General features: G+C 45.4%; 1 long non-coding RNA gene across 1 annotated transcript; it reads left to right on the forward strand.

Moving 5' to 3' along the window:
* Positions 1-262: 262 nt before the first annotated feature.
* Positions 263-11537, forward strand: LOC135525176 (uncharacterized). The gene is made up of 3 exons (XR_010453084.1): positions 263-331; positions 428-480; positions 11476-11537. It is a non-coding gene; the product is annotated as an uncharacterized LOC135525176 (long non-coding RNA).
* Positions 11538-13775: the final 2238 nt, after the last annotated feature.

Genomic DNA, 13775 nt, shown 5'->3' on the forward strand with positions numbered 1-13775 from the left:
CAGGAGCTATAGACTTTCTCCACCAATCAACCCCTCACATGAATAGCCACTATTAGTATTTGAAGATGTTTAAAGGCAAAGCGAGCAGGCTGCTATGGGCCCATGCTCCTAGATACTAAAATTAGCCAATGAGCGTTTCCATTTCATGGGCCTGCTGCCACTCGACACCAACATGGTTACTCCAATATGTGGGGTAGCTAGCTGCTTCCTGTGTTACTGGTCAGTTTGGCCACACCGGTTTCTGCATCTATTTCGGTACAGACACATTTCTGTGCTCAACTTTGAGTGTCCTTTGCCCCACTGCATTTACCACATGGATCTCAGGGCTTGAGTAAGTTCAAGGACTTCTCTTTGGCTATTTCTTTATTACAACAAAACTTTTTTCCTGCTTGTAAAGTTGTTGTTACTCATGCCTATGTTTTTTTAGCAGGGGCCGTGGATTCATCTCTCTACCCCAAACATGGAATACACAATCAAAAGGTAAACCAGCATTTTATTTTCATATGTGATAATAACTGTCCAATGCATGGATATGTGAGGGGATATTTGGATCACACCGTCAGGATCCTTTTTTATGTTTGGGGTGAAGAGCTCACAATGTGGACCTTCTACAGTAATACCTAAACATCACATATGTCACAGCTACGTGACAAACATAATCTCATCCTTTGCCGTCAATATTCAATACTTTTTATTTTTATGATATCATATGCATATTTCGTACCAGTAAAAAGTTTGGACACACCTACTCATTTAAGGGTTTTTCTTTACTTTTTATATTTTCTATATTGTAGAATAATAGTGAAGATGTCACAACTATGAAATAACACATATGGAATCATGTAGTAACCAAAAAATGTTAAACAAATCAAAATATATTTTAGATTTTAGATTCTTCAAAAGAAGGCACCGTTTGCCTTGATAACAGCTCTGTACATTCTTGGCATTCTCTCAACCAGCTTCAACAGAAATGCATTTCCAGCAATCTTGAAGGAGTTCCCAAATATGCTGAGCACGTTGGCTGATTTCCCTTCACTCTGCTGTCCAACCCATCCCAAACCATCTCAATTGGGTTGAGGTTGGGTGATTGTGGAGGCTAGGTCATCTGATGCAGCACTCAATCTTGGTCAAATAGCCCTTTCACAGCCTGGAGGTGTGTTGAGTCATTGTCCTGTTGAAAAGCAAATCATAGTCCCACTAAGCCCAAATCAGATGGGATGCCATTTCGCTGCAGAATGCTGTGGTAGCCATGCTGGTTAAGTGTCCATAAATCCTTATGTGTTATTTCATAGTTGTGATGTCTTCACTATTATTCTACAATGTATAAAATTGTAAAAATAAAGAAAAACCCTGTAATGTTTAGGTGTGTCCAAACATTCAACTGGTATTGTGTGTATATACATACAGTGCCTTGCGAAAGTATTCGGCCCCCTTGAACTTTGCGACCTTTTGCCACATTTCAGGCGTCAAACATAAAGATATAAAAGTGTATTTTTTTGTGAAGAATCAATAACAAGTGGGACACAATCATGAAGTGGAACGACATTTATTGGATATTTCAAATTTTTTTAACAAATCAAAAACTGAAAAATTGGGCGTGCAAAATTATTCAGCCCCTTTACTTTCAGTGCAGCAAACTCTCTCCAGAAGTTCAGTGAGGATCTCTGAATGATCCAATGTTGACCTAAATGACTAATGATGATAAATACAATCCACCTGTGTGTAATCAAGTCTCCGTAAAAATGCACCTGCACTGTGATAGTCTCAGAGGTCCGTTAAAAGCGCAGAGAGCATCATGAAGAACAAGGAACACACCAGGCAGGTCCGAGATACTGTTGTGAAGAAGTTTAAAGCCGGATTTGGATACAAAAAGATTTCCCAAGCTTTAAACATCCCAAGGAGCACTGTGCAAGCGATAATATTGAAATGGAAGGAGTATCAGACCACTGCAAATCTACCAAGACCTGGCCGCCCCTCTAACCTTTCAGCTCATACAAGGAGAAGACTGATCAGAGATGCAGCCAAGAGGCCCATGATCACTCTGGATGAACTGCAGAGATCTACAGCTGAGGTGGGAGACTCTGTCCATAGGACAACAATCAGTCGTATATTGCACAAATCTTGCCTTTATGGAAGAGTGGCAAGAAGAAAGCCATTTCTTAAAGATATCCATAAAAAGTGTTGTTTAAAGTTTGCCACAAGCCACCTGGGAGACACACCAAACATGTGGAAGAAGGTGCTCTGGTCAGATGAAACCAAAATTGAACTTTTTGGCAACAATGCAAAACGTTATGTTTGGCGTAAAAGCAGCACAGCTCATCACCCTGAACACACCATACCCACTGTCAAACATGGTGGTGGCAGCATCATGGTTTGGGCCTGCTTTTCTTCAGCAGGGACAGGGAAGATGGTTAAAATTGATGGGAAGATGGATGGAGCCAAAAACAGGACCATTCTGGAAGAAAACCTGATGGAGTCTGCAAAAGACCTGAGACTGGGACGGAGATTTGTCTTCCAACAAGACAATGATGCAAAACATAAAGCAAAATCTACAATGGAATGGTTCAAAAATAAACATATCCAGGTGTTAGAATGGCCAAGTCAAAGTCCAGACCTGAATCCAATCGAGAATCTGTGGAAAGAACTGAAAACTGCTGTTCACAAATGCTCTCCATCCAACCTCACTGAGCTCGAGCTGATTTGCAAGGAGGAATGGGAAAAAATTTCAGTCTCTCGATGTGCAAAACTGATAGAGACATACCCCAAGTGACTTACAGCTGTAATCGCAGCAAAAGGTGGCGCTACAAAGTATTAACTTAAGGGGGCTGAATAATTTTGCACGCCCAATTTTTCAGTTTTTGATTTGTTAAAAAAGTTTGAAATATCCAATAAATGTCGTTCTACTTCATGATTGTGTCCCACTTGTTGTTGATTCTTCACAAAAAAATACAGTTTTATATCTTTATGTTTGACGCCTGAAAAGTGGAAAAAGGTTGCAAAGTTCAAGGGGGCCGAATACTTTCGCAAGGCACTGTATATATATATATATATATATTAGTAAATACACTACCTTTCAAAAGTTTGGGGTCACTTAGAAATGTCCTTGTTAATGAAAGAAAAAAAAAATGTTGTCCATTAAAATAACTTAAAATTGATCAGAAATACAGTGTAGACATTGTTAATGACTATTGTAGCTGGAAACTGTCAGGACCCGGTTTCTGGGTCTCCGGAAAAACAGTCACTTAACCAACTGAGCCACGAATAGTCAGCAGAACCCAGAAGATGAGGCAGACACAGCAGTACTTAAGACGGTGTATTTAATAAAGAAAAAATCCTAAAATACAAAAAATGGCAAATCCAAAAGGTGGTAGGAAAAACACAAAAAGACCTCAAAAGAAACTCACCAAAAAATAAACAAAAACAAAAAACAGAATACCACAAGAACTTCACCCGGAATCGACAAGAGCACACAGAACACTAGGGCAGGGTGCTAACATACAAACACAGAGCACAGAACTGAGGGAAACAAAGGGTTTAAATACAATCAGGGAAACGAGACACAGGTGCAAATAATAATGGGGATCAAGGGAAAAACATAGGGACAAAAAGCACAATGGGGACATCTACTGACCAAAACCCGGAACAACCCTGGCCAAATCCTGACAGAATCCCCCTAGGAACGGCTCCTGACGTTCCTACCAGCTCTCTCAGGGTGGAGGACCCTGAACTGACGAATGAGGTCAGGGTCCAGGATGTCTTTGGCAGGAACCCAGGAGCGCTCCTCAGGACCGTAGCAGTCCACCAGATACTGCCAGGACCGCTGCACCCGGCGGGAATCCAGTATCCGGTGGACTCCGGCTGGCCTCCAATGACACGAGGCGGAGGGGGAGGTCTGTCTGCCGGGACAAGGGGAGAAAAAACAACAGGTTTTAACAATGACACATGAAATGTGGGATTAATCTTAAGGGATCTGGGTAAGTGTAGGCGATAAGAAACTGGGTTAACTCTCCTGGCAACCTTGAAGGGACCGATGTATTTTGGGACAGCTTGCGAGACTCCACCCGTAGAGGTAAGTCTCTTGTGGAAAGCCAGACTCTCTGGCCGGGCGCAGGGTAGGCCCGGGACGGCGATACCTCTGTGAGGAACGCATCAGATTAAGACGGGTCTTCCTCCACATAAGCCGACAGCGTCTGACGAACCTCAAGGCTGAAGGCACTCTGACTTCTGCCTCCTGGTCCGGGAACAATGGAGGAGCATAGCCAAACTGACACTCGTGCGGGGACATACCAGTGGAGGAGGAGCGCAAGGTGTTGTGCGCGTATTCGGCCCAAACAATAAAGGATGACCATGTGGACGGGTTGTCACGAGTCATACATCGGAGGGTGGTTTCCAGCTCTTGATTCATCCTCTCTGTTTGGCCGTTGGACTCCGGATGGTACCCTGAAGATAGACTGGCAGAAGCCCCCATGAGTTGGCAGAAGGCCTTCCAAAACCTTGAGGCGAACTGGGGACCTCTGTCAGAAACCACATCTTGAGGAATGCCGAAGACTCGGAACACATGATTAATTACCAACTCAGCCGTTTCCTTGGCAGAAGGTAACTTAGTCAGAAACCTGGCCGCCTTTGAAAACCTGTCGATTATGACTAGGATAGTAGTATTGCCATGGGATGGAGGAAGTCCAGTAATAAAGTCCAATGAGATATGGGACCAGGGTCTGTGGGGAACAGGTAAAGGGTGAAGGAGTCCTTGAGGGCGGAGGTGAGAAGATTTGCCCTGGCACACGGGGCAGGCATTGACGAAAGTGGCAACGTCTTCTCTTATGGTAGGCCACCAGAACTTACGCTGGATGAACTCCAAGGTGCGACCTAAGGATGACAGGTGAGGCGAGAGGAGTGCCCCCACAGAAGGACCTGAGTCCTCACTGCCTTGGGGACAAACAACCGATTGGCAGGGCCTCCTTTAGGGTCCGGTTCGCTAGCTTGAGCACGTCTCACGGTATCCTCAACTTGCCACGAGATCGGAGCCACAATCTTAGCAGCAGGAAGGACAGGCATGTCCGTGTCATCTCGAATGGCAGGAGCGTAGACTCGGGACAGGGCATCCGGTTTGAGATTCTTCGACCCGGGCCGATAGATAAACTGGAATCGATTGAAGAAAAGAGACCATCTAGCTTGTCTAGAGTTCAATCGCTTCGCCTGCTGGATATACTCCAGATTTTTGTGGTCCGTAAGCACTTGAAACGGGTGAGAAGCCCCTCGAGCCAGTGTCTCCATTCCTTCAATGCCATCTTAACCGCTAGGAGTTCACGATCCCCACATCGTAGTTCCTCTCAGTCGGGGTAAGCCGGTGTGAGAAGAAAGCGCACGGATGAAGCTTCTTGTCTTCACCCTCTGAGACAGGACAGCTCCAACACCAACCTCTGATGCGTCTACCTCCACCACAAATGGTTCATCCGTAGTCGGTAGTATCAGGATGGGAGCAGAGAGGACGCGCTGCTTGAGTCCTTGGAAGGCCGTCTCAGCTTCTCTTCCCCACACAAACCTTGCATTGCCACCTTTGGTTAAAGCTGAGAGAGGAGCTGCCACCAAACTGAAGTTCTTGATGAACTTGCGGTAAAAGTTTGTGAAGCCCAGGAAACGCTGAACATCCTTAACGGATTTGGGGGTGGGCCAATCCGCTACTGCCCCTACCTTCCTAGGGTCCATTTGGACTCGACCGGGTTCCACTACAAATCCCAGGAATTGTACTCGGGATGAATGGAATTCACATTTTTCCGGCTTAACGTACAGATGGCTGTCCAGGAGGCGTTTGAGTACTTGTCTGACATGCTTAGTGTGTTCTTGAAGGGAGCTCGAAAAGATGAGGATGTCATCCAAGTAAACGAACACAAATATGTTAAGCATATCCCTAAGCACATCGTTTATGAGCGCTTGGAACACCGCTGGGGCGTTGGTCAGGCCGAAGGGCATCACCAAGTATTCATAGTGACCAGTAGGCGTGTTGAAAGCGGTCTTCCACTCGTCACCAGGTCTGATCCGCACAAGATGGTATGCGTTCCGCAGGTCAAGCTTAGTGAAAACAACTGCTTCCTGGAGCAGCTCGAAGGCTGTGGCCATAAGGGGTAGCGGGTAACGGTTACGGACGGTTATGTCATTGAGTCCCCGGTAGTCGATGCAAGGACGTAATCCACCATCTTTCTTGGCCACAAAGAAAAACCCTGCTCCCGCCTTGTTGATGGACGCATGAGGCCTGCTTCCAGAGAGTCCTTGATGTAGGTATCCATGCAGCTCGTTCGGGTGGAGATAGGGAAAAGATCCGACCCCTGGGGGCAAGTGCCCGGAAACAGGTCGATGGGGCAATCGTAAGATCTATGGGGTGGTAGCATGGTGGCCCTCTGTTTGCTAAACACCAGTTTGAGGTCATGGTAACACTCGGGAACTCGGGTCAGGTCGATGGATTCTAAAGACTCGGGAGTAGAACTCGGGAATTCTGGAAAATACAAGTAGCTTGGCACGTAGGACCCCACTGCTTGATAGTGCCCACAGACCAGTCGATGTGAGGGTTATGGCTGTGAAGCCAGGGGTATCCAAGGACGAGAGGGAACTCGGAACAGGAGATCAAATGAAAGTTCATCAATTCCTGGTGTTGTGAAACTGAAAGTCTCAAGGAGGTAGTGACATGAGTGACAAGTCCAGATCCCAAAGGGCTTCCATCCAATGTAGTAACCCTCATGGGGTCACTTAGAGGTTCAGAGGGAACGCCATTCTCCTTCGCCCAGACACCATCCATGAAGTTACCTGCGGCTCCAGAGTCTACCAAGGCTTGAAGGTGAAGCTTGTGGTTGTCCCAGGAGAGGGTGACTGGAATGAGCAGACGGGAGTTGGACGGATGGGAGGAGGTTATGTTTCCCGTTACAGTTCCCCCGGTCTTACGGGACAGAGCGTTTCCCTGGAGCCCGGGACACGTGGATGGCCCGGTTTGCCGCAATATAGACAGCGTCGCTCCCTCATCCGGCGGTCTCTCTCAGCCTGGGAGATGCGTCCAATCTGCATGGGTTCCGGTGGAGCCAGCGATGATAAAGGTGGGGACTCGGAGCTGGGACTGATAGGGGCTAGAGGTCTACGGTTGAGTTCTCTCTCTCTCAGACGCTGGTCAATGCGTGAAGCCAACTTGATCAGGGACTCGAAATGGTTCCCGAGTGGCCAGTTCATCTTGGATAGTGTCGAAAGGCCTTTCAGAAAGCACACCGTGAGCGCCTCGTTGTTCCAGCCACTCGCTGCTGCCACCGTGCGGAACTGGATGGCATAGTCCGTCACGCTGCGCCAACCTTGATGGAGAGTCAGGAGCTGTTTGGCTGAGTCAGAACCACTGCTTGGGCCTTGAAACACTCGTTTGAATTCCTCAGCAAAGGCAGAGTAGCTGGCACAGCAGGAACTATGGGCATCCCACAGCAGTAGCCCAGGCCAGGGCTTTTTCCGACAGCAGGGTAATGATATATGCGATCTTAGACCGGTCGGTGGAAACGACGAAGGTTGCAGCTCAAAGGAGAGAGAACATTGAGTGAGAAAGCCTTTACAAGCACTTGGATCACCTGAGAACCGTTGGGGAGGTGGAAGACGAGGTTCAGCCAGGGGTTAACTGCCATTACGTGAACCTGAGGTACTGGGATAACCGTTGCCGGGTAAGTCGATCAGATATCTGCTTTATGGAAGTCAGCATCTCCGACAGAAGATGAGAATGTCTAGCCATTAAGGCCTCTTGCTGAACCAGGGCGGCTTCGTGGCGTTGGACAGTCTCCTGGTGGTGGGACAGCGTGGCAAAAGGTCCTGGGAACTGGCTGCCTCTGGGTTCATTTTTGGCTCTGTGTTTCTGTCAGGACCCGGTTTCGAACCTGGGTCTCCGGAGTGAGAAACAGTCACTTAACCAACTGAGCCACGAATAGTCAGCAGAACCCAGAAGATGAGGCAGACACAGCAGTACTTAAGACGGTGTATTTAATAAAGAAAAAATCCTAAAATACAAAAAATGGCAAATCCAAAAGGTTAGGAAAAACACAAAAAGACCTCAAAAGAAACTCACCAAAAAATAAACAAAAACAAAAAACAGAATACCACAAGAACTTCACCCGGAATCGACAAGAGCACACAGAACACTAGGGCAGGGTGCTAACATACAAACACAGAGCACAGAACTGAGGGAAACAAAGGGTTTAAATACAATCAGGGGAAACGAGACACAGGTGCAAATAATAATGGGGACATCTACTGACCAAAACCCGGAACAACCCTGGCCAAATCCTGACAGGAAACGGCAGATTTTTTATGGAATGGACTTGGACTTATGGACTTGTTAGATGTCTGTTTCTCAAACTAGACACTCTAATGTACTTTTACTCTTCCTCAGTTGTGCACCGGGGCCTCCCACTCCTTTTTCTATTCTGGTTAGCGACAGTTTGCGCTGTTCTGTGAAGGGAGTAGTACACAGCGTTGTACGAGATATTCAGTTTCTTGGCAATTTCTCGCATGGAATATCCTTACATTTTTCAGAACAAGAATAAACTGACGAGTTTCAGAAGAAAGGTCTTTGTTTCTGGCCATTTTGAGCCTGTAATTGAACCCACAAATGCTGACGCTCCAGATACTCAACAAGTCTAAAGAAGGCCAGTTTTATTATATCTTTAATCAGCACAACAGTTTTCAGCTGTGCTAACATAATTGCAAAAGGGTTTTCTAATGACCAATTAGCCTTTTAAAATGATAAACTTGGATTAGCTAACACAACGTGCCATTGGAACACAGGAGTGATGGTTGCTGATAATGGGCCTCTGTACACCTATGTAGATATTGCATAAAAAATCTGCTGTTTCCAGCAACAATAGTCATTTGCAACATTAACAATGTCTACACTGTATTTCTGATCAATGTTTAATAGACAAAAAAACAGTGTGTGTATATATTTTTATATTTGGATCACATAGTCAGTGATCCAAATAGATATATCAATTTAATAAACCAACTAAAGTTTTTTTTAATGAAAGTCCAGACATTTTATGAGAGCTATGAGGCAGAACTTTTAAGACAATGTTTGTTATGTTGCTGGCAGTAATGTTACATTTACTGCTTATTACTGTACGCATAATGCATATTCCTGTACATTGACTGTATATTACTGAATATTTACCTTGGGGTGTGATAGATAGCCTCTGTGCTGTAGTTCCTTCTCTGCTATTAATAAACCAACCAGATGCTGGGAAATCACCGTCTCTCTAACTGGTTTCAAATTATAAGCACTGGAAAATAGCTTCCTGCAAGCCAAATTCTTCTGAAAAGTGGATGCATTCTTTCACCTTAACTCATGAATAGTGGTCATAATGACTTAATACAGTATATTGTTTTATATTGAGGGCAAAGGACTGAAAATGCATGTGTTTGACCTTCATTAAGTTGTAATTACCGTCTGCAGTGAGAGGCCTATAAATGGCTGGATAACCGTTATTGATGTTGGCATGATCTTTGAACTTGGAATCTGAATCATGTCTCTTCTGTGCTTTTGAATCAAGTTTTACTCAGGGTGTTTTATTGAATACAACTCTAAGGCTTATTCTATACATTCAGTACCCTCACTCTGTTTGTGTGTATATTTATCTCAATCAGCTGTCGCTAGTTTTAAGGAGTGTCCCAGTTTTTTGGGATATTTTAGTTTTTTAATTATAATATATATTTTTTATTCCTTTTCTCCCCAATTTCGTGGTATCCAATTGGTAGTTAGTCTTTTCCCATCACTGCAACTCCCGTACGGACTCGGGAGAGGCAAAGGTCGAGAGCCGCGAGTCCTCCGAAACACGACCCAGCCAAACCGCACTGATTCTTGATTCCTGCTTAACCTGGAAGCCAGCCGTACCAATGTGTCGGAGGAAACACCGTACACCTGGCGACCGTGTCAGCGTGCATGCGCCCGCCCGCCACCAAAGTCTTTATAGCGCTATGGGACAAGGACATCCCGGCCGGCCAAACCCTCCCCTAACCCGGATGACACTAGGCCAATTGTGCGCCACCCCATGGGTCTCCTGGTCGCGGCCAACTTCGGCAGAGCCTGGGGTCGAACCAGGACCTCTAGTGGCACCAGGTTCTCTTTAGACCAGTGCGCCACTCAGGAGGCCCCCCCAGTTTTGTATTAGCAGTGAAGTTGACCAATATGCCAATTGTTAAGCTCCCAGGTCAGAATATCGAAATGAGTTAATGAGCTATTCTAGGCACTCACCCAGATAGCTAAACTAAGCTAAGCAGCTGCTGCAAAGTGTACTGTGAATGATGTCTTGATTTAAGGGCATTGTCGGTGCCTGATGTAGACTTAGTCTCCATTTAAAATGTTTAAAGACCATTGTGGTGTGTGATTTCCTTATATATGCTTGACCATCAATCACAATATGAAAATATATAATAAGCAAAGTACTGTATGTCCATTGTAAATGTCACCACATGTAACGTACTAATGCGAAAGCAACATGCTACCCACATGGTTGTATACAAACCAATGCTGATTTATAGGAATGGTGCAAACAACAACAGTGACAACAAATTGATGGCCTTCTCCGATAATAACACGTATATAAACACACATATATATATAAAGACTAGCATGTAGATGTAATGACTGTCTGCAGAGAGAGGCCTATAAATGGCTGGATAACTGTTATTGATCTTGGCATGATCTTTGAACTTGGACATTAATCTGAATCATGTCTCTTCTGTGCTTTTGAATCAAGTTTTACTCAGGGTGTTTTATTGAATACAAATCTAAGGCTTATTCTATACATTCAGTACCCTCACTCTGTTTGTGTGAATATTTATCTCAATCAGCTGTAGCTAGTTTTAGGAGTGTCCCAGTTTTTTGGGGTATTTTAGTATTTGAATGATATTATATATTTTTTTATTCCTTTTCTCCCCAATTTCGTGGTATCCAATTGGTAGTTACAGTCTTGACCCATCGCTGCAACTCCCGTACGGACTCGGAGAGGCGAAGGTCGTCAGATACAGGGCAGTACAGGGCAGAATGGGCATTAGCTCCTATAAAATCCCAGTATTTATTCTCATGCTGTTCATAGCCATTGTCATGCCTGATGTTTAGTAAAGGGCCTAAAAACATATTCCTTTCCTTAAAATAGCCTGCGGTATGGTGTGTGTTTGGGGTGTACATTGCTACGAGATAGTTGATTTCACACATGTCATATACACAAAGGTCAGAGCGAAATATATGGTATGCCAAACCATTTAAAGTGCTATCAAAATGGACACAGTCTTTTTTATATACCGTTAGGAGGAATTGCACAAAATAAATACCACAATGTCTAGCTGGTAATGTATTCAAATGATTAGGCTGATGAAATGTAAACTCTTCTCTAAACAATCTGCGTAAAGCAATGACGTTATGAAGGTCCAGGGCTTCCTCTTTGTGACACTGTATCTCTTTCCCAGGAAGATGGCGAGCTGACTAAACTGGGGACCATATAGACTCCACCATCTACAACCTACTGCAGAGGTGTGATTGGTGTCAACCATCAGCCTTCACCATGACCTGCGTGGAGAAGCGTCAACACGTGAGCCACCGGAGCACCATGCTCCACCACCGCTTCCCCAATGGCTTCACTGAGATCTTCATGGACGAGACGGACCGAGAGGTCAGCACTCACCGACCGCGCCTTCCGGAGCCTGTGCATCGGAGACGAGGCCGCCTACAACGATGAGTTCTCATACGGATACCCTTTCAGCTGTCACAAGCCCCTAGTGGAGGAGCCCCTGAAAAGGACTAAAGACACTGGTAAAAAGCACCAAATCAATGGTACAATTGGCACTCAACCCTGGAAGCAGCAGAAGAGCATGTCCAGTTTGACTCTCCTCAGGGCATTCAGCGCTACAGAGGAGAAATGTGAGGGCATGCTGATTAAAAACTGGGATTTTAAGGACACTAACGGAGACTCTTGGGATAAGTCGGCCCTCCTCAGCATCGAAAGGGAACTATCGGAATTCTCCTCAGATTATGACAACCTCATAGCCAAGAAATCAGGCAAGGATGCAAAGTTCTCTAAGACAAAAAACTGCATATCCAACTTCAAGCTTCGGAAACTGCACATCAAAAACGGTTTCCTCCACAGCGAGTTCAGCCCATTCCAATCGTGGAGGGATTTTAACTACTCTCCGTTCGGCCAGGAAGACATCACCTCCATTCCCCATGTGGTGGACAACCTCCCTAAGTGGTATGACTCCCCTTTATACAAAGAGCTGACTGAGGCACATAGAATAGAGACTTTGCGTGCAGAGGAGATGGAGCAGCAGTGCCAGAAACCAGTTGAACCCCCTCCTCCTCATCGTCATCCACCCAAGGTTCTGCCAAAACCCTCTGCCCCTGAGAAGAGGTGTGCATCAGACACCTCTTCCCAGGGTGAAACCAGCACCCCCTGGAGAAGAAACAGAGTGAGAGTCAAGAGTGCTGTGCCTGTCAACCAACCAGGACTACTTTGCACTCCCACTGAAACCCCCAAACTGGTGGAGGAGAGTAACATACCTTATAAAAAGAAAGTAAAGTCGATAAAGGTGAAAGAAGTGGAGGAGCCATGCTCTTTGACCTCTACTCCATTCAGCATTTCTCAGCTGATGACACCCATAATACCATCCAGACAGGCCACAGACACCTCAGAGATCCTGTCAGCGGTGCTCTCTCCCTCTCTCCTTGATCTCACCCGCCTAGACTTAGAGCATGTGTCGCCAGTCAAATCAAGGTCGACCCCAGAGGTCATCAAACGAGAGAGCTACAAATCCATCGCGTCCAGTTTGTTGTTCAACCTCAAGGATAACAGGAAGAGGGTCAAGAGCAGGTACAGCCCGCCAAAGTTCAAAACCGAACAGGCGGATCGGCGTACTCTGTCTCCAAAGCTGCTGGAACAGAGACTACTCAAATATGCACAAGCTCCTTCTGACGTTACAGCTTCTGGCTTCAGTACACCTGCCATTCTAGCCTCTGGCTTCAGTACACCTGCCATTCTATTAGATGGACTGCCTATCTGTAGCCCTGATGTTTCGGAATCTAGCAATGCTGGTCTTAGGAAATATCTAGATTCTGATATATCAGACGATTACTTGATATCCAACTTATTGCAAACCAAAAGAGAGGCTGCGGCTAGCAGAAGCCCCGGGTCTCCCTTTTCACACCCAAAGGTGAACAAGAGCCCTCGGACTAAAAAACAAATGTACCCAACTCTGAACTTGTACAATAGTCTTGTAGAGCCAGAGATGAAACACTTCTCACCGTCAATGAATAAGGATACTTTGTCCATTACCACACCAAACAAAGGGCTTTCTCCGAATATGTCGGGCAACACAAAAGACCATCCTACTACACAAAAGGATGGGATTTCTCTCAATATATCAGAAAAGCCAGTGAAAGAGATGTCGGAGCTAAAGGAGAAAGGTGCCGGTGACCAGCCTGTACATACAAGAACGAATAGGGAAGCATTAACTACAGCACAAAACAAAGTGTTATCCCCAAATAGAACAGACAATGCGAAACAGCCAACAAAAGACACAGTGGAATTCAAGGAAAAACATAATGATGAACAGACTGCAAGTACAAGAGAAGCCATCACAGCAACTAGGGACACATTGATAACAGCTCAAAATGAAATGCTGCCCTCAAATAGAACGTACAACACCAACAGGTCAACAAAGGACATGATTGAGTTAAATGTCAAAGACAGTGTTGAAGAGGTTATGAGAGCCGG

The sequence above is a fragment of the Oncorhynchus masou genome, chromosome 31 (assembly GCF_036934945.1).
Source record: "Oncorhynchus masou masou isolate Uvic2021 chromosome 31, UVic_Omas_1.1, whole genome shotgun sequence".
NCBI lineage: Eukaryota > Metazoa > Chordata > Actinopteri > Salmoniformes > Salmonidae > Oncorhynchus > Oncorhynchus masou.